We start from the raw sequence: 18,933 nt of genomic DNA, 5'->3' as shown, positions 1-18,933 counted from the left end.
AAATAAATGATATTGAGGTTAATAATACCATAGGATCAAAATTACCCCCAAATTCTGTGATTTTAGCTGTTTTTGTTTTTTCAAAAATCATTCAGATCCAAAACCAAAACCCGAAAGGGTGGTTTTACCAAAATCAATCCATATCCAAAACACGAATGGGGATCCAGATCAAAAACCAAAACACAAAACATGAAAAGTTCCCACCACACATCTCTTGTCTATTAACAACTCTTTTATGATAAGGAAACTCCAGCAAAGTATCTACTTTTTTAGTAGTACTGTAAGAAGGCTGTAGACCTCCAGAAAAAGTACCTAAATAATTTTTGTGGATCTGCTCCTGAGAGTATTTCAACTAATTATTTCACAATGTCGTTTGGAAAGTGCACTCTGTCAGATCGTAACATGCTAAAAAGGGTTTTTAATATTTATAAACTTATTAACAGTTTCTTATATAGCATATTCCTTTGCACTTTTAAATTGGAAACAACAGTTAATATGATTTTTATCAGTCAAAGTCTAACCGTGATAAAAGATGTTTGCATGAAAAATAAGTGTAGAGATGGAAAATCAAATTATTAATGACAATACCAACCTAAGTCATGGCCTTTTCCGATTGCTGCCATTTAAAAAAAAGGTCTAGCAATGTAAAAGCTAATGCTAATTGTTTAAGAAATAGTTTCTATTCATCTTTCATAGCTACATTGAACCCCTTATTACTATGAGAAGTTTACAATAAATTTCCCTAGGCACAAAAACTACTATATTTACAAATTGAACGTTACATTTTTGTCAAAGTATTCACCACATGAGTCTATGCAAAGTTGCATGTGCTCAAACCACTTAGAGAAGCAGATGGACCTGTGTGAAGCAGGTATGTCTTCCACATGCTGGATTAGGGTCTTCACTGCAGCTTCTGGTGACTCAAAACAAATCTCATGCATCTTCAGCTCATGCGTCTCCCACACTGAAATTCTGCAAACCACTCAAACACAGTGGTAAAGGATGGTCCATGTTCCCTACATAAACAAGCTTTCGGTTGGTAAAAACGTTCCTACTGTTGCGGACCACTCTTGTAGTCACAGAAGATCATGGCTCTCCAGTGGCCTCTGTTGAGCTCCATAATGAGTTTGTGAAGGAAGTGAACATGCTGACTCCTTTGGTGCATGTGTTGCTGATATTTTGATGTGTCCTGACTTTTTCCATTAAATTGAATCTTATTCACTAAACGATGTGAATAGGATGCAAAAGCAGCCTTTGTTGTTTTAAATGATATGTGGCATACATAACGTGTGCAACCACTGCTGTATATGCTGAATCAGCAGACTCTATTTTTGTTTCTTATTGTTTGCATATTTTACAAAAACAGAGTTGCACTGGACCTGACAGGTCACTCACACCAGGCATCTTCCTGTGCATGGTATATTGAGGAAAGATGTATGAGGATACTGTACATCAGTATGGTTCTGTGCCTTGATGTTTCATGAGATCTTTAGTCAACGATTACAGGTTTCAACAGACAGATTGCGTCTACTCTACAAATGCACTGCACATCTGGAAACCTATTGCACACTCTTAATACTCCTATTTCTTCATTTGTATTTACTTGCCGGGAACCTTTTTTTATGTTTTGTATTGTAACAAATAAATGTTATTTGATTGTTTAAACATCTATGTGGAAATATAATACAGTAAAAGATGCAAGCATCATCATGATTCTGGCTAGTTTGCTCTCTGTTTTAAAGTGTCAATAATTTGATAGGTGAGGTCATGTGTGTTCTCCCTTTTTTTTTTAAAACAGACACATTGGAATCATTTTGGTGCCTGCATCTCCATTATAGTCACATGTAATAATCTAAACAAGTGAGTACTTTGATCCTGCAACAATCATACAAATAATAAACTAGGTGTATTAATATTTTTAAGAAAGCACTTACCTGTGAATACCCATATACATTCAGCATTTGTGCCATTCGGATGGAGGTGTGAGAGTTGAGATCCCCAATAAAACCAGCTACTTTGCCATGCTTCATACACATGTAATTAGGAGTTAACATTTTGTGTCCAGATAATATCTGGAAAACATCTTCCACAGCTTTATTCTCACTTCCACAAGAATCATACAAATGATAACCCAGAGTTATGTTGGGCAGAATGTCTGGGTTCCTGTTAATTTGATTAATTGCAAAGATAAAAGCTCGTACATGTCTGTATTCTCTGAAGGTTACACTAAAAAAAATTGAGTGCAATTAATATTATGATCATTATTTTTTAAATGTTTATTTTTACAAGGATTATTATGGTTTTATTACATTAATACACTTTCAAAACATTATTTCAAATGTACATTTATATATAACCCTGACTCATTGTCATATAAATAATGAGTACTGTATCTGGAGTTAAATCCTGGACAATGTAATCCTATTCCTGTGTATATACAGTAAGAACAGAAAGACCTACAGTAAGTCCTGATCACCCAATGTAAAGAGAGAAATATAAGTCTCAAATCTACTGTATTTTAAAGCATCAGTAACCAGTATGGTTTCATGTCTTCGGTCTTCTCCTAACTTTTTCCTACCAACTATGTGTCTATTCTGGCACTGAATTCTTTAGGGTGATTTTTGTTGCAAATGCCTCATTACTATCTATCTATCTATCTATCTATCTATCTATCTATCAGACTGCCACTCACTTATATATTGAGTAATATCATTGTCAAGTTTTTAAAAAAAATACCTTTTTCTTACATCTTATAAAAAATATTTTTTGTATGTTTTTTTCTACACATTACATGCACCACGTGTGTCACTTGTGCCACCTATGTGCCTCCATATCTATTATTCTTGTTTTATTATTTGGTTATTTCTGGAGGCAGCCGTTAACCAAAACACACCACAATGTTTAAGAAAAGAGGTCTGGAAAAAAGGAACAATCTCTGCCAACACATTTTTAATGATGAGAATCCATGCACATCTCACACCATGACAACGGATGATGATATGGACACCTTCTTCTGGGATGCAGAAAGACTCTTGACGAAAGAGATCAAGGCATGGTGGGAGATCAAAGCTCTGGAACAATATATTGCAGTAAATAGGATACCTAGAGGCCTGCAACTTATTAAGAGACCAACATTTGGATTGGATAATCAGGAGTTCCTGAGGAAAAGGGATGAGATACTCGCCAACTGTTCTATCAACCTGATGAGATTAATTAACTCAGAAAAACCACCATCAAAGAAGACCTAAAAAATAAGAAACAACTTCTAGTATGCAATCAGGATAAAGAAGATTTCAAAGCAAATGATGCAACACTAACCAAGTAACTTGAGCATATCAAGGAAGAGGTAATTAAGGGCAAACAGAATAAATTCCTCAGAGAAAGGAAGACTATCTACACAATAAAGTGAAAAACTGGAGTATGTTTCAGGAAAGAACGAATCACCATATTCCGGTATTCCAAGATCCAAGGACTACAATATGGAAGATGACTCCATACCAAAAGAAAACTTTTGCAGGACGATGAATGACAAAAGATAAGTTTAATTCTCCACATGTGAAAGCTCTTCCCATAAGAAATAGATTATCTGCTCTACAGCATCTTGAATCAAACAGTGATCCAGATTTTTTATCCCCTTATGTGGACAATCAACAATCCATAAAGAAAGTTTCTTCAGGGAAAGATTCAAGGCCAAACTTCTTATGAAAAGAGGTTTCCCAGAAGAAGAGGGACAAGGGGCAGTAGCAGGATGAAACAACAAAAATAGATATCTACAATAGTGGATCTAATGGAGAATGGAATCTTCAATTTATCAAAACATCCTTTAAACACTGCAGAAATTTCATTGCTCAGCAGAGGGTTGAAATTTGTGCCTACGAATCAAATTAGTCAATTTGAAACCTTTATTGACTTAAACAAATTTGTAAGGTCATTAACACTGAAAAGACATTTCACAAGAAAGAATTCTGAGATGCACACAATTCATCAGTAAAAATCAGGTTTAAAAAGAAAGTCCAAATTCTTGCCCATAGAGTCAAAGGAGAACCACATAAATGTGTTTTACGAACTGGTGAAAAATGACCTCTGTGAAAGAGAAATTGAAAATCAAAAACACTCTAACCACAAAAATTGAAGACCCTACAAGATAATAAAGATATTGTCATCAAGCAAGCGAACAAAGGGGAGGCCTGGTGATAATGGACCAAGAAGAAAACATAAAAGAAGCTCTTTGCCTCCTTAAGGATGACTCCTCCTACAAGAGACTTCAACACGACCCAAGGAATATCTTTGTTGAAGAACTGAGATTGATGCTAGTACACTATCTCCACAATAATGTGCTTGAAAAAGGCGAATTCCAATATTTGATGACACCCACTCCAGTCACACCAATTTTCTATTTTATACAGAAAATTAATTAATTGCTCAACAAGCCACCAGGTAGACCGATTATTGCAGGTATCGACTCATTGACAGCTCATATGTCAGAATACATCGACATTTTTCTTCAGAAATATGTGGTACAACTACCTTCATTTCTCAAAGACACAGGCAGTGTGATAGAACATATTTCAAATATAAAAAAAAGGAATCCTATGTTTGGTTAACCATAGATGTACAAACCTTGAAAACTTGCATTGTTCACGAAAAAGGGATATAAGCGTGCAGAAGGTTTTTGGTCAGAGAGCCCGTGTTATCAACATCTCACTAGAATGCAATCTGTGACTTCATTAAATGTATCCTCTGCCACAAGTACTTCAATTTTGAAGATACCTTCTTCCTGCAAATTTGAAGGACAGCAATGGGGACAATCTTTGCACCCAGCTTCGCCAATCTCTTGTGCTGGGAAGAGAATCAAATCTACTAAAATAATCCACACCTGAAACAATTGATACTCTACAAACGGTATATCAATGCTATCCCTATAATATGGAAAGGGATTGAGGAAAACTTTATGGCCTTTTGAACAATTTATCCATCAATGATTACAACCTGAAGTTTATGCACCACTTGGACAAAGTGAAAGTTGACTTTTTGGACATACCAATAATAAATTAATAAATCAATACCTGCAAAACAACCTGACTCTGTAATATCAGTGACTCTTTTTGTCTCTAATAAAGGTTACCCTCTTAGTGCTCTCTTGGACTCTGGGGCTGCTGAGAATTTTATAACGCAAAGTTATGTCACAGAACATCACATATCTATTGAGACTTTACCCCATCCGATTTCTTTATCAGCTGTGGATGGCAGTCTGATTCCACATGACTCCATCACCCTGCGAACCTGAGCAGTCAAATTACAAGTAGAGGTGTTACAATCTGAGGAGATGTCTTTTATGGTAATTCCCAAGTCTACTCTTTCTGTGGTACTTGGAATTCCTTGGCTGCAGAAACATAACCCCCAGATTGATTGGACTACTATGCAAATTTTGTCTTGGGGAAATTACTGTTCTTTTTCCTATTTGAAAAAAGTGGTTCCCCTCCGATCATCGATTCTGCTATTACTGAGAATTTACCATCTCAATATCATTCCTACTCTGATGTTTTCAGCAAACAAGCCGCAGATATACTGCCACCTCACAGAGAATGGGATGGCCCTATAGATTTAGTTCCTGGCAAATCGCCTCCCAGAGGGCTCACTTATCCATTATCCATACCAGAAACCAAGGCCATGATGGAATACATCCAAGAGAACATGAAAAAAGGTTGTATCTGGCCATCATCCTCTCCTGCCAGCGCAGGATTCTTCTTTGTCAAAAAAAAGATGGTGGCGTTCGCCCCTATATTGACTACAGGGGGCTCAATGAGATAACAGTGAAGAATCGGTACCCATTATCACTCATCACAAAGACAGGGTAAAAGGAGCTACTATATTCACAAAGTTGGATTCAAGGGGTGCGTGTAATTTGATTTGCATTCGCCAAAAGTGACGAATGGAAAACAGTGTTCAATACGAGAGTTGGGCACTATGAATATCTCGTCATGCCATTTCGATTAAGCAATGCCCCAGCAGTGTTGCTGTACTTTGTGAAAAAAATATTTTGTGATCTCTTGTACCATTCCGTTGTTGTTTATTTGGACAATATTCTCATCTTTTCAAGTTATCTCGTTTCCAACCAAAGTCAAGTCATAGAGGTTCTCCAAAGACTACATACTCATCATCTTTACTGTAAACTCGAAAAATGTGTTTTTGAAGTACCTGACATTCCCTTTCTAGGATACATAATATCAGGTTCTGGCCTCAAGAATGGATCCTGAAAAAGTCCAAGCAGTTCTCTCCTGACCGGAACCCAGTTCCCTTAAAGCAATTCAGAGATTCCTGGGCTTTGCCAACTACTATCGCAAGTTTATTAAAGGCTTTTCAACTTTGACAGCTCCTATCTCTGCCTTAACCTACAAAGGTTCCAATCAAACGCTGTGGTATCCAGAGGCAAAGTCTGCATTACAACTACTTAAACAATCATTAATTTCAGCTCCTGTACTCACTCAACATTTAATTCTCGAAGTGGATGCATCCTCTGAGGGCATGGGGCAGTTCTTTCCCAAAGATTAGATGATAAACTTCATCCCTGTGGATTATTCTCTAAGAAATTCCTGCCTGCCAAAAAGAATTACCCCATTGGTGAAAAGGAACTTTTAGCCATCAAATTGGCATTTGAAGACTGGTGCTATTTACTGGAAGGAGCTCTCTCCTTAAACCCCTCGTACTCAACAGTTTTTAATTTTCTCTCCCAAGATATCATCCAGTTAAGACTCAGAGTAGTGGAATTCGAAGTGGAAAGTATTGTTATTCTTGATGTCGTTATGGAGAACTTCAGTATCTAGTCCATTGGAAGGGACACGGTCCAAAGGAGAAATCTTGGGTGAGTGCCAAAGATGTTTTTACACCTCGTCTCATTTCCATTTTTCATGTTAAATACCCAAGAAAACCTAAGAGATGTCCTGAGTCCACTGCTAAAGGGGGGGTACTGTCACTAATCAGTCTTTCCTCCCATGTCGCTGGGTCACTTACCGCTCCTGTCGTGCTAATACCCAATGAGGTGGCAAGCTGTCAAAATTTGGTGCCCATGATAACTACAAAGGTCTCAGTATTTTTTGGCCAACTAGGCTGCAGTTCATTGCCAGCCAGATCCAGAGTTCTGCTGTCCCAATCACATGACCAGTCTAGCCAATTGTTAGTCATCCTGAGCAGTCCTGCATCACCTGATGCTGCTCAGCCAATCTTGGCTAAGCCCTGGGTATTTATTCCATCAGCTGTCTCACAAAAGACGCCTGTGCAATGTCTAGCCTAGTCATTACTAGGTGAAGCTAACAGTGCTCCTGCTTTTTGTTCCCTGTGTATCCTGCCAGGGCAGTTTTGCCATTATCAGCTACAGTTACCTCCTGACCTGCTTACCTTCAGCTCAGGTCATTCCTCAGGTTGCACAGTTGGTTTCTACGGACTATCTGCTTGCCTCACTCATTCCTGCTCCCATCCATTCTGGTGTTTGATTTTCTGGTGCTTTTCCATCTGAGTGCTCCTAGTTCCTGGATTACAATACAATCCAGTATCAAGCCTGGTAAATCCACTGTCCAGTTCTGTCACTCCAGCATTTCCGGATTATTATTTATTATTTATTAACAGTTTCTTATATAGCGCAGCAAATTCCGTTGCGCTTTACAATTTGAAATAACAATAACAAACTGGGTGATAACAGTCATAGAGGTAGGAAGGCCCTGCTCGCAAGCTTACAATCTATAGGGAAATAGGCATATGTACACAAGGAAAGGTGCTATCTATTGCATAGAATGAGAAGACATGTGAGGATATGTGTGGACTGTACAGAGTGGATGTAATTTGATAGGAAGGTTTATGAAAGTTATGTGGGCGGTTCAGGAATTTGATACGCTTGCCTAAAGAGGTGAGTTTTGAGGGAACGCTTGAAGGTTTGGAGACTAGAGGAGAGTCTTATTGTGCATGGTAGGGCATTCCACAGGGTGGGTGCAGCCCGATGAAAGTCCTGCAGTCGTGAGTGGGAGCAAGTAATGAGTGTGGATGAGAGACGCAGGTCTTGTGAAGAGCGCAGAGGTCGGGTTGGGAGATATTTTGTGATAAGCGAAGTGATGTACATTGGTGTAGTTTGGTTAATGGCCTTGTGTGTGAGTAAAAGTATTTTATATTGAATGCGGTAGAGTACAGGTAACCAATGGAGGGACTGACAGAGTGGATCTGCAGACGATGAACGTCTAGCGAGGAAGATAAGCCTCTCCGCTGCATTCAGAATGGATTGTAGTGGTGAGAGTCTTGTTTTGGGAAGACCAGTTAGGAGATTATTGCAATAATCAATGCGGGAGATAATGAGAGCGTGGATTAGAGTTTTAGCAGTGTCTTGTGTAAGGTATGGTCATATTTTGGATATGTTTTTTAGATGCATGTAACATGATCTTGAGACAGATTGAATGTGGGGAACAAAGGACAGATCAGAGTCAAGGATGACACCTAGGCAGCGAGCTTGTGGGGTAGGGTAGATAGTAGAGTTTTCAACAGTGATAGAGATATCAGGTTGGTACCTACTATTGGCCGGTGGAAATATAATTAACTCTGTCTTTGAAATATTAAGTTTGAGGTGGCGAGATGTCATCCAGGATGAGATGGCAGAAAGGCATTCAGTGACACGGTCCAGTACAGATAGGGACAAGTCAGGGGAGGATAGGTAGATTTGAGTATCATCTGCGTACAGATGATATTGAAAACCAAAAGAGCTGATTAGTTTACCAAGAGATGAGGTATAGATAGAGAAAAGCAGAGGACCCAAGACTGAGCCTTGCGGTACTCCAACTGAAAGAGGTAGCGAAGAGGAGGTAGATTCAGAGAAGCGAACACTGAAGGAGCGATTAGATAGGTACGATAGGAACCAAGAAAGGGCTGTGTCTTTAAGACCTAGGGATTGTAGTGTCTGTATGAGAAGAGAGTGGTCTACAGTGTCAAATGCAGCAGATAGATCTAGAAGAATACTGCATCTACTAGAGAGTGTCACATACCATTCACAGTAACTACCCTGTATCAAGCCTGGTCAAACTGCTGTTACACTCACTCTCTCCACAGAAACCATTCATCTACAAACACCAAAGTCCCTGATGGTCCAGTGGCAGGATTTGGCACTCTCTGACAAGGCCTGGGTTCTATTCTTACTCAGGAAGGCTTGCTGACTCTATTTTGCATTACATATTGGGTAGTATCCTCAAGCCAGCCAGTTTCACATATTCTCCAGACACCTACACTGACAAATATCCAGACCCAGGTTCACAAACAAATACAAGCGTTACATGCATCCAATAGAATAGCCTCCATTAATGCAGCAGGTTTTTGACAGTTAATAGAGATCAGATGTATTCGCTACCAAATTAATTCTTGGTTCCTCTTTACTAGACAAGCAATTCCTTGCCTGTACCATGAATCTAAAACAACTCTAATTACTGAATAATTGAACAGATAAAGCGCTGCATAACAGGAATCATTTCGTGTTTTTTATTTTTTTTGTAGTAGATGCTGTCTGTGGCCTGAATAAAATAGGGACATCTGAAGCAAGAGGTACTGTAGTAACAAGGCGGAATTCCAACATTTTACGTACTTTAGCTGATGGATGAACAGCAAAAATCCATCCAAAGCTACACAAAAAAATAACATTGGAAGAGGAGGGGACATGTACCTTACTGCAGCACAGCAAGGTGCTAAAAGCATTCAAAGCAGTCAACTGGGAAGTGAATTCAGATACTTCCAGCTTGAGTAAGGTGAGTAAGGTGATTCTCCTAATTAGACTTTTGGAAAAGCAGTCTGAGAAATTGAAGGAGGATATGAAACAAAGTGATTCCAATAAGTACATTTGACTTGTGCAGTAGATCAAGTCCTTTATTCACTACATCAGTATCCAAGAGTTGTCAATAGCTTGAAATTGGATCACTATATTATGGCGACCGTTCCTGATCCGTTCCTGATCCTACTGTAGGTTTAAGTCATGAATCATGTATTTCTTTCCAACTGACCCAGATCTTTAGAGATGCAAAGAGCTCCTTGTGAGCAATTTGGAAGATCAAATAAAACATACCACAACATCTTCTCCTTCAGTTTCTCCAGCAATTGCTGTTGCCAGGGAAAAAACTCAGCATTCTCAAGACAACCAGTGGTAATGAAAATGACATCTTGCCACTAGTGTACAGCTGTTAGATTAGCTGCCTTAAGCCTATTAGTAGCTTGTTTTCTGGGGACCCAAACAAACCAAGCACTTAAGCCACAAGGGTCGTATTCCCTGTTGCTTAAATGCTTTGTTTATTAAACTGTGCATGCCTTTTTTAAATATCCAACATGAGGGTGGGTGGGAGAGACCAAGAATAATTCCATCTTGCACCACTTTTGTTTTTGTTATGGGCTGCATTTTTGGGGGACCTTGGGCATGGTCCTATTATTTCAATTTATTTTTGCCACTAGGCCTCACCTTACAGATAATAAATATTTATTCAGTTCAGTTTCAAGTAGTTGCCTACCACCTGAGCTGTATTAAGGATGGGCCCTGGGTTTTAGGACCCCATGCCCTTTTTCTAAAAGGGCCCACCACCACAGATCAGACCTCCAATCTGTGGCGCTGCACTCCTGGAGTCTCCTCATAGAAGTACAGGACAGCTGAGCGACGGCTCAGATGACCAATGGTGTGTAGAGTAGCAGTCATTAGATAAGCTGCAGAGAAGTGTGGAACCAGCGGAGGGTGCATGCTTGAACGAGCTCTTGCTCTCCTGTGTCACCAGCAGCCTCTGCCAATAGCAGAGCAAAAATTAAGATGGCTTTTTTTATCATCCTGCTAGCTGTTAAATTGGAATATTTAGCCCTGTGTAGGGTTTGTAATGTGTGTGTACATTAGTGTACATATGTGAATATATATATATATATATATATATATATATATATAGATAGATATAGATATATATGTATGTATGTGTGTATATATATATATATATATATATATTTATGTTGTGATGTTCACACTCACTGTTTCCAAATTACATCTGGTGGTGATCCATAAAGGCTTGCAAGGCAAATTAATAAACAAATACAGATATAGGCACTCACCACAATTTCACCATCACAGTTTTATTGTAACTCACAGGTACTTCATACCTGAAGATAGCGTCTCATGATTATGACAACATTTCAGTTCCTTCTGGACCTTTGTCAAGACCAACAACACACATTCAGAAAGTCATCCTGGAGCCCATCTGAATGTGTGTTGTTGGACTTGACAAAGGTCCAGAAGGGACCGAAATGTCGGCATAATCATGAGATGCTATCTCCAAGGATGAAGTACCTGTGAGTCACAATAAAACTGAGATGGTGAAATTGTGGTGAGTGCCTATACCTGTATTCAATATATATTTATATATGTTTGTGTTTGTGTGACACACACACACACACACACACACACACACATATATATATATATATATATATATATATATGTATGCAATGAAATATGTTGCACAGAGTCCATTCAGGTCCTTATTATAGCTTCCAAAGCAAGTTCTTTGTCCTTAATAAAGATGTTTAGTGCTGCCTCCTCTGGTTTCAACCTTACCACAGGTTCATCGGACATATGTAAAAGACAGAAAGTGAGGGGCGCACCAGGTGAGTATAAAAGTATCAATGATTTAATGACAAAGTAAAAGGTTCACATATATCTATGAAAGAATCATCAGACTCACGCTCCTCCTGCGATACCTCTGGATGGCTCACAGTGTAAATTCTGTACGGCTGGTAGCAGAGGCGGCTCCGGCTCCAGGTCTCCTACTAGCAGAACGCTTGTCTGCAGTGTATTAAAGTGTTTCCCGGTCTCAGATGTCCGCTCTCCATGGACCCAGACTATGATGTCTGTCAGCTGCAGTCCACAGGCCACACCCAACCAATTTTGTCATTAGACTTCGTTAGGGGTGTGTGGCCAAGCTGGCAACTGCTCAGTATTTATGATCATTTGAATCTGCTATGCAAATTAGCATATTTATACATTCTTTAAACCATTAGTATAACACAAGTTCATTAACTATTAAAACAACATTTCATAATAGTCACAATTAAAAATAAATACATATTTATCATTTACCACCAGCAGCGGTAGCATGTAATATATCCACATTCTAGGACAAGGGGTGGGGTATTGTTATTTTAAATAAATCTGATTATTTGGAAGACACTTTTAGACTATAAAATGATGTCACTACATATGTTGAATTAGAGGCTGCTCCTACTACAAAAATAGTAGAGGAGATAAAAAGTCTTCTAAAAGATGGGTACAGTATATTAAAGTATGTATTAGCAGAGAGGAAATAGGTTACATTTCTAATTCTACTCCCAGAATGGTAATTTTTTATTTTCTTCCAAAGATCCACAAGAGGTTTGATTGACCTCCAAGTCAACCTATAATAGTGGGAATTAATTCAGTAACATCCAGACTTTTAGAATATGTGGATATTTACATTTTTTTTTTTTTTCGTTTTTTAAAGTCAAATGTTTAGGATTCTACATATATATTAAAATGGTGGATGATTTTAAAGGGGAATGAAGATAGCTGGTATACAATTGATGTTGAATCGTTGTATATGAGTGTTCCACATAAGAATGGTCTTGAAGTTATTATGTACTTTTTAGAAAAGGATGAAACCCTAAGTGAAGACATGAGAATGTCTAATTTTTAAGTCTATTGATTATGTTTTGAAATGTTTTTTTTAAATTTCAGGGTAAATATTTTAACCAACAGTGCAGTTGTGCAATGGGTACTCCCTATGCACCGAGCTTTGCAAATTTATATTTATGTAAATGGGAATGTGAGGTTATTTTTAATAATAATCCTTTTGAGAGTCATATTGTAAAATTTACTAGATTCATAGACGATATGCTACTAATATGGAAAGGAAATAAAAACCAATTTGAAGAGTTTATGATCTATTTGAATAGTAATACATATAAATTGAGATTTACCTCAAATTTCTAGAAAGATAAAATTTAATATTTAGACCTAGTTCTAGATACACATTTGTGTAGTCCTGGCAATAAAATGAACACATATACATATATAAAAAAGGTGGAAAGTAACAATTACATACACTATGATAGTTGTCTCTTTAAAAAATGGTTGACTAATATCCCATATTCTTAATTAATTCAGTTAAAAAGGAACTGTGGAGATGTTTCTATGTATGAGAAACAGGTTGATCTGTATAGAGAATGTTTTTTTTTAAATAAGCACCCTAAATAATTGAGAGATAGATGCAAAGAGAGAACAGATAAACTAGATAGAAAAAAGCTTTTGGTGTATAAAGAGAAGAAAAGGATAATTGATAAACCATTTGTTCCTTTTATTGCAGGTTATAATATTAAAGGTAAAAATATAAAGAACATATTGAAGAAACATTGGGATGTATAAAGTCTGGATCCGCTGCTAAAAGGAGTTTTACCTGAAATTCCATGTATTATCTATAGTAAAGCAAGACATTTGAAAAATACCCTTGCCCCAAGTAACCTACCTCTTGTGCACGAGACAAAATGGTTGAGTAGTATTAATGGAAGTTTTCCCTGTAACCACTGTAAAATATGTCCCTATATGCCTAAGGATTGTAAATAGATTTGGAGTATAGATAAGACAAAATCATGGAACATCAAAAGTTTTATTACCTGCCAGACACAATGTATAGTTTACTTATTGTAATGTGAATGTGGAGCTCGCTATGTGGGAAAGACTAAACGTCAACTGAAAATAAGAATATTAGAGCATACACGCAGCATACTCAATAAGGTTAATAATCGTAGTGTCCCTAGACATTTTTCAAGTTGTGGAGGGGGTAATTTAAATAAATTCAGCTTCAGAGCTATTGAACATGTGGTCCTGGATGATAGGGGTGAAGATGTTTTAAATAGATTAAGTAGGAGGGATACTTATTGGATCCATACATTGAAAACTATGAATCCGGATGGTTTGAATGAAAATTATGACATCACCCCTTTCTTGCACTAGACAAGGAGGTATGACATTTTGCTTGGCAGAGCAATGTTGTCTGAACCATAGGTTACTTTGCACTGCCTTAAGGTGCATGTCAGAAACCAGAGAAAGTGTAGAATTTGTTGTCCTAACTTAAAGTTCAAAATGATGGGAAGTATAATATGGTGATTAAAGAGCTGCTGATTGAAAGGCTAGATAGTCTCAATAAATAATATTTGTGTATATTGTCTTTTTTTCAGTCTGTTTTTAGAAAGTTTTTTTATTGAATAAAAAGTTTTTTATTGAATAAAATATATCTTTGTACACCAAGAGAGCAGTATCAGTATAAACTTGCTGAGTGATCAGGTTTGTTACAAGGTTTGGTAATTATATGTTATAATATAAATGTACGTAATGATGGGGTTAATAGACTGCTAGTTAAATGGGCTATGTATTATATACTATAGAATGTGGATGTATTATATGTTACCACTGCCGCTGGTAAATGATAAATATGTATGTATTTTTAATTGTGACTATTATGAAATGTTGTTTTAATAGTTAATGAACTTGTTTTATACTAAAGGGTTAAAGAATGTATAAATGTACTAATTTGCATAGTAGATTGAAATGATCATAAATACTGAGCAGTTGCTAGCTTGGCCACACACCCCTGATGAAATAGAAAATATAAATAGAGGCGCTCATGAAAATCACACACCAAAATTTCACAGGTTCAGAATCAACCAAGGAATCAAAAATAGGTAAATACAAAATATATATATTTATTAATGATATAAAATTACTATTGCATAGTAGACAATTCACAAATAATGTTCCTTATAATTTTAGCATGATTTGTGAGATACAGAAATTTAAAAAACACATGAATTATCTAGACCTTGATAATATATTAAATGCCCTTGAAATGTCACTGAACTATATAATTTGAACATTCAAAGAGTATGTATCAGAATGTTACAGTCTTTTTAGAAACACTGTTGCCCAGCTGCTGGATGTGACTCTTGAACATGTCACAGTAGCTGCACGTATAGATAATTGTCAGCATAGGTTAATGTATAAATACCTCTCCATAAGGGCTGGTGAACCCGAGCGTCCCCGGGTGAGTCCAGGAATTTGCCCAGTTGGTAAAAAAGCTGGAGGGTACGTGTAATATCTGGATATGTCAGCCGGCTGCAGGATTTGTTTAATTAACTTGCTGGTTCCACCTTGCAAGTGCTGTGCAGATAATGGTGGGCGGCAGGTATGTAACTGCTGAATCGGAGGTATTTTAAGCCCAGCTGTATGGAGAAACTTCCTTCCAAACTACCTGGACGTGCACCGTCCGCCGGTAGAATACGAGGTGGGAGATGCTGAAGACAATTGCCGTGACCGTGCAGCGCCTGCGGCTGATCGTGAAGCCAAATGGAAAGCCGCGCCGCGGCTGCCGTTGGTATGAGCCGGGTAAGATAGCTGTGGCCTGAGAGCGTCCTGGATACAGGTGTATCAGGTGTTCAGTGAGTTGCAAAAGGGGGAGGAGTCCTGACGTGTTTCGTCACGTGACCCGTGACTTTTTCAAAGATGACTCCTATTGCAATAGGAGTCATCTTTGAAAAAGATCAGCCGCAGGCGCTGCACGGTCACGGCAATTGTCTTCAGCATCTCCCACCTCGTATTCTACCGGCGGACGGTGCACGTCCAGGTAGTTTGGAAGGAAGTTTCTCCATACAGCTGGGCTTAAGATACCTCCGATTCAGCAGTTACATACCTGCCGCCCACCATTATCTGCACAGCACTTGCAAGGTGGAACCAGCAAGTTAATTAAACAAATCCTGCAGCCGGCTGACATATCCAGATATTACACGTACCCTCCAGCTTTTTTACCAACTGGGCAAATTCCTGGACTCACCCGGGGATGCTCGGGTTCACCAGCCCTTATGGAGAGGTATTTATACATTAACCTATGCTGACAATTATCTATACGTGCAGCCACTGTGACATGTTCAAGAGTCACATTCAGCAGCTTGGCAACAGTATTTCTAAAAAGACTGTAACATTCTGATACATACTCTTTGAATGTTCAAATTATATAGTTCAGTGACATTTCAAGGGCATTTAATATATTATCAAGGTCTAGATAATTCATGTGTTTTTTAAATTTCTGTATCTCACAAATCATGCTAAAATTATAAGGAACATTATTTGTGAATTGTCTACTATGCAATAGTAATTTTATATCATTAATAAATATATATATTTTGTATTTACCTATTTTTGATTCCTTGGTTGATTCTGAACCTGTGAAATTTTGGTGTGTGATTTTCATGAGCGCCTCTATTTATATTTTCTATTTGGTTAACCCTGTAGGAGTATTGCACATCTCCTCATAGAGGCAAACGTGTTTTCCACGCCACAAGCTCCAGGTTCAAATTATCTATAACAGATTATTATACACAGGCGCAGCAAAAAATTCTTTATTTTTTGTCTGGTTGATTTAGTGTTGGTTTGCAGCAGCCAGTGTGAATTTATATTTATTTAAAATTGTTGATTGATTAATTGATAATTATAGTTCTTATTTATTCATTTTAAATGGCGGAGCTAACTTGCTTTTCTGAAAGATTGAAAAGGAGACAGCAATATGTGGAGGAACTCAATGATACTAGTGAGATTATGATTTCCTCAATGATACCGACTGATAGGGATAAGGAATTTAATACATTATTTTATAAATTAGAGGATCTGTTAAAAGCTGAAACACGTCATTGGTGGGATATGGTCACCCTCCAAAAATATGTAAAAAGCCAAAAAATCCCTAGAGGGCTAAGGATTTTTAAAACTTTATCATTTATAGATGATCCCAGTTTAAAAGACAAATGGGATGCTTTACTTGATGGGTGCTCATTTGCCCTGATGGGTTTACTCATCAATTATCGCAGTGAAAAAATTAATTCCATCTCTAAAGAAATAGAGGAAACTAAAAAATTATTACTAACTCATTCAGAACACCCACAATATAAACATAATGATCAAAAATTAAATCATAAATTAGAGACATTTGAGAGAGAGATTATAGATGGAAAAAATCGCAAATTTGAAAGAGACAATGATGATTATACCAACAATCAGGTACGTACCTATAATAAGAAACAGAACTTTAGAGGGAGACCCCGTAGTAGATCCAACTGGAGACAACAACAATTTAACCGTTCCAATTCCCGCACGTCCCAGAGACGACAATCTGTTAAAGAGAGACCCTCCCTAAATGTACAGGACGGTTACCAAGCGGAAGCCATGGTTGTGAGACCGAAACAAAAATTCCGTCTCAACACCAATGCTAACTATTCATCACAACAAAAACCAAACAATAATTCAGTTTTTTTAGAGAAACAGACTCAAAGCGATCGAGTTTTGTCCCCCTATCATCATCAGAACAGGTACAGCTCATTAAGAATAAACACTCCAAAAAGAGGAAGAGACCCAAGCATAGAGGGCAACGAGGACGATATAGAGTGCAGAGGAAAAAAGCGAGACGTGAGATACTGAAACAATCCAATATTTATAATCTGTCATCAATTGAGCTTAGTATGGATGACCAGAAACTCTTGAGTCGAGGTCTTAAATTTGCACCCACTAAACCTCCAGACCAATTTAATTTATTTGTCGATCTGAACAGATATGTTCGCTCATTAACGAGAAAACGATACTTTGCTTCTAAAAAATTAGATAAGATGCAAATAACAGGTTCATCCATTATATTGGACGATCAAGATTATGTTGCCATTGAATTACTTGAATCACTACAATTGGAGAGCAACATGTCCTCAGGTCAGACTCCGCTATATAGCACGGCCAGACCTGGAGAGAGACTTAATAAATTCAGGAACAAGTCTCAATTTTTTCCTCTGCAATACAAGAGCCCACAGATTGATATTTTTTATAAAAAAACTTTGGATGATTTTGATGCTGTATGCCGCAAGGAAGCAAAGATTGTCAAATATAAACAAAACTTACACTCAAGAGAAAGGAAATCATTACAGAAGCTAATGAGAGACCCCTCCCTTGTCATTAAGCCAGCGGACAAGGGAGGGGGTATTGTTATTCAGGATACAGCTGATTACCTTCTAGAGGCCAACAGGCAATTGGGTGACGTTGAGGTTTACACTAAATTGATGGGTAACCCTACCAAGGTCTTTCTGGCCTCTCTCACTACACTTGTACAGGATGCATTTAATGATGGAGTTATAATGAGAGAGGAAATTAATTATCTGATTCCTTCACATCCCATCACACCCACTTATTATCACCTCCCCAAAATTCATAAATCACTCACTACACCTCCTGGTCGCCCTATTATTTCTGGTGTTGGATCCCTCACAGCTAACTTATCACATTTTGTTGACTTCTTTTTACAGCTGTATGCCACTTCACTGCGTTCACACATCAAGGATACCACTTCCTTTTTGAATTCGATTTCGGAAATTAAGTGGAAAGATACATACTTTTTTGTCACATGTGACGTAAGTGCACTTTATTCCAACATTCCCCATGCTAAGGGAGTAGCCATTATTGAACAATATTTAAAGAAATCGGATTCTCTATCAGAAAGACTTCAAAAATTTATTGTAGACTCAATATCGTTCATCTTATCTCACAATTATTTTTTCTTTAACAACACTTATTATTTACAAACACTGTGGACGGCCATGGGGACGAGGTTCGCGCCTAGTTTCGCCAACCTATATATGGGCGCCTTTGAAGACGCCCGTGTGTGGGGGAGGGACTTGGACGCAGACCTCGTCTTCTATGGCCGTTATATAGATGATTTGTTTTTTATTTTTGATGGGGACTGTTCACATTTTTCCAATTTCACATCACTTCTTAATAATAATGAGTTTAATTTACAGTTCACTTGCACAGTAGATAAGAGGTCCGTTTCC

At 37.7% G+C, this 18,933-nt stretch overlaps 1 protein-coding gene across 2 annotated transcripts in view; it reads right to left on the bottom strand.

Annotated features, from left to right (window-relative positions):
* Positions 1 to 18,933, bottom strand: part of LOC135014379 (extracellular calcium-sensing receptor-like) — a 365,092-nt gene that overhangs the window by 298,443 nt on the left and 47,716 nt on the right. The gene's annotated exons all lie outside the window — the stretch shown is intronic.

The sequence above is a fragment of the Pseudophryne corroboree genome, chromosome 1, assembly GCF_028390025.1.
Source record: "Pseudophryne corroboree isolate aPseCor3 chromosome 1, aPseCor3.hap2, whole genome shotgun sequence".
NCBI classification, from domain to species: Eukaryota; Metazoa; Chordata; class Amphibia; order Anura; family Myobatrachidae; genus Pseudophryne; species Pseudophryne corroboree.
Note: the sequence above shows the minus strand (reverse complement) of the source record. Positions and strands in the feature narration are given on the sequence as shown.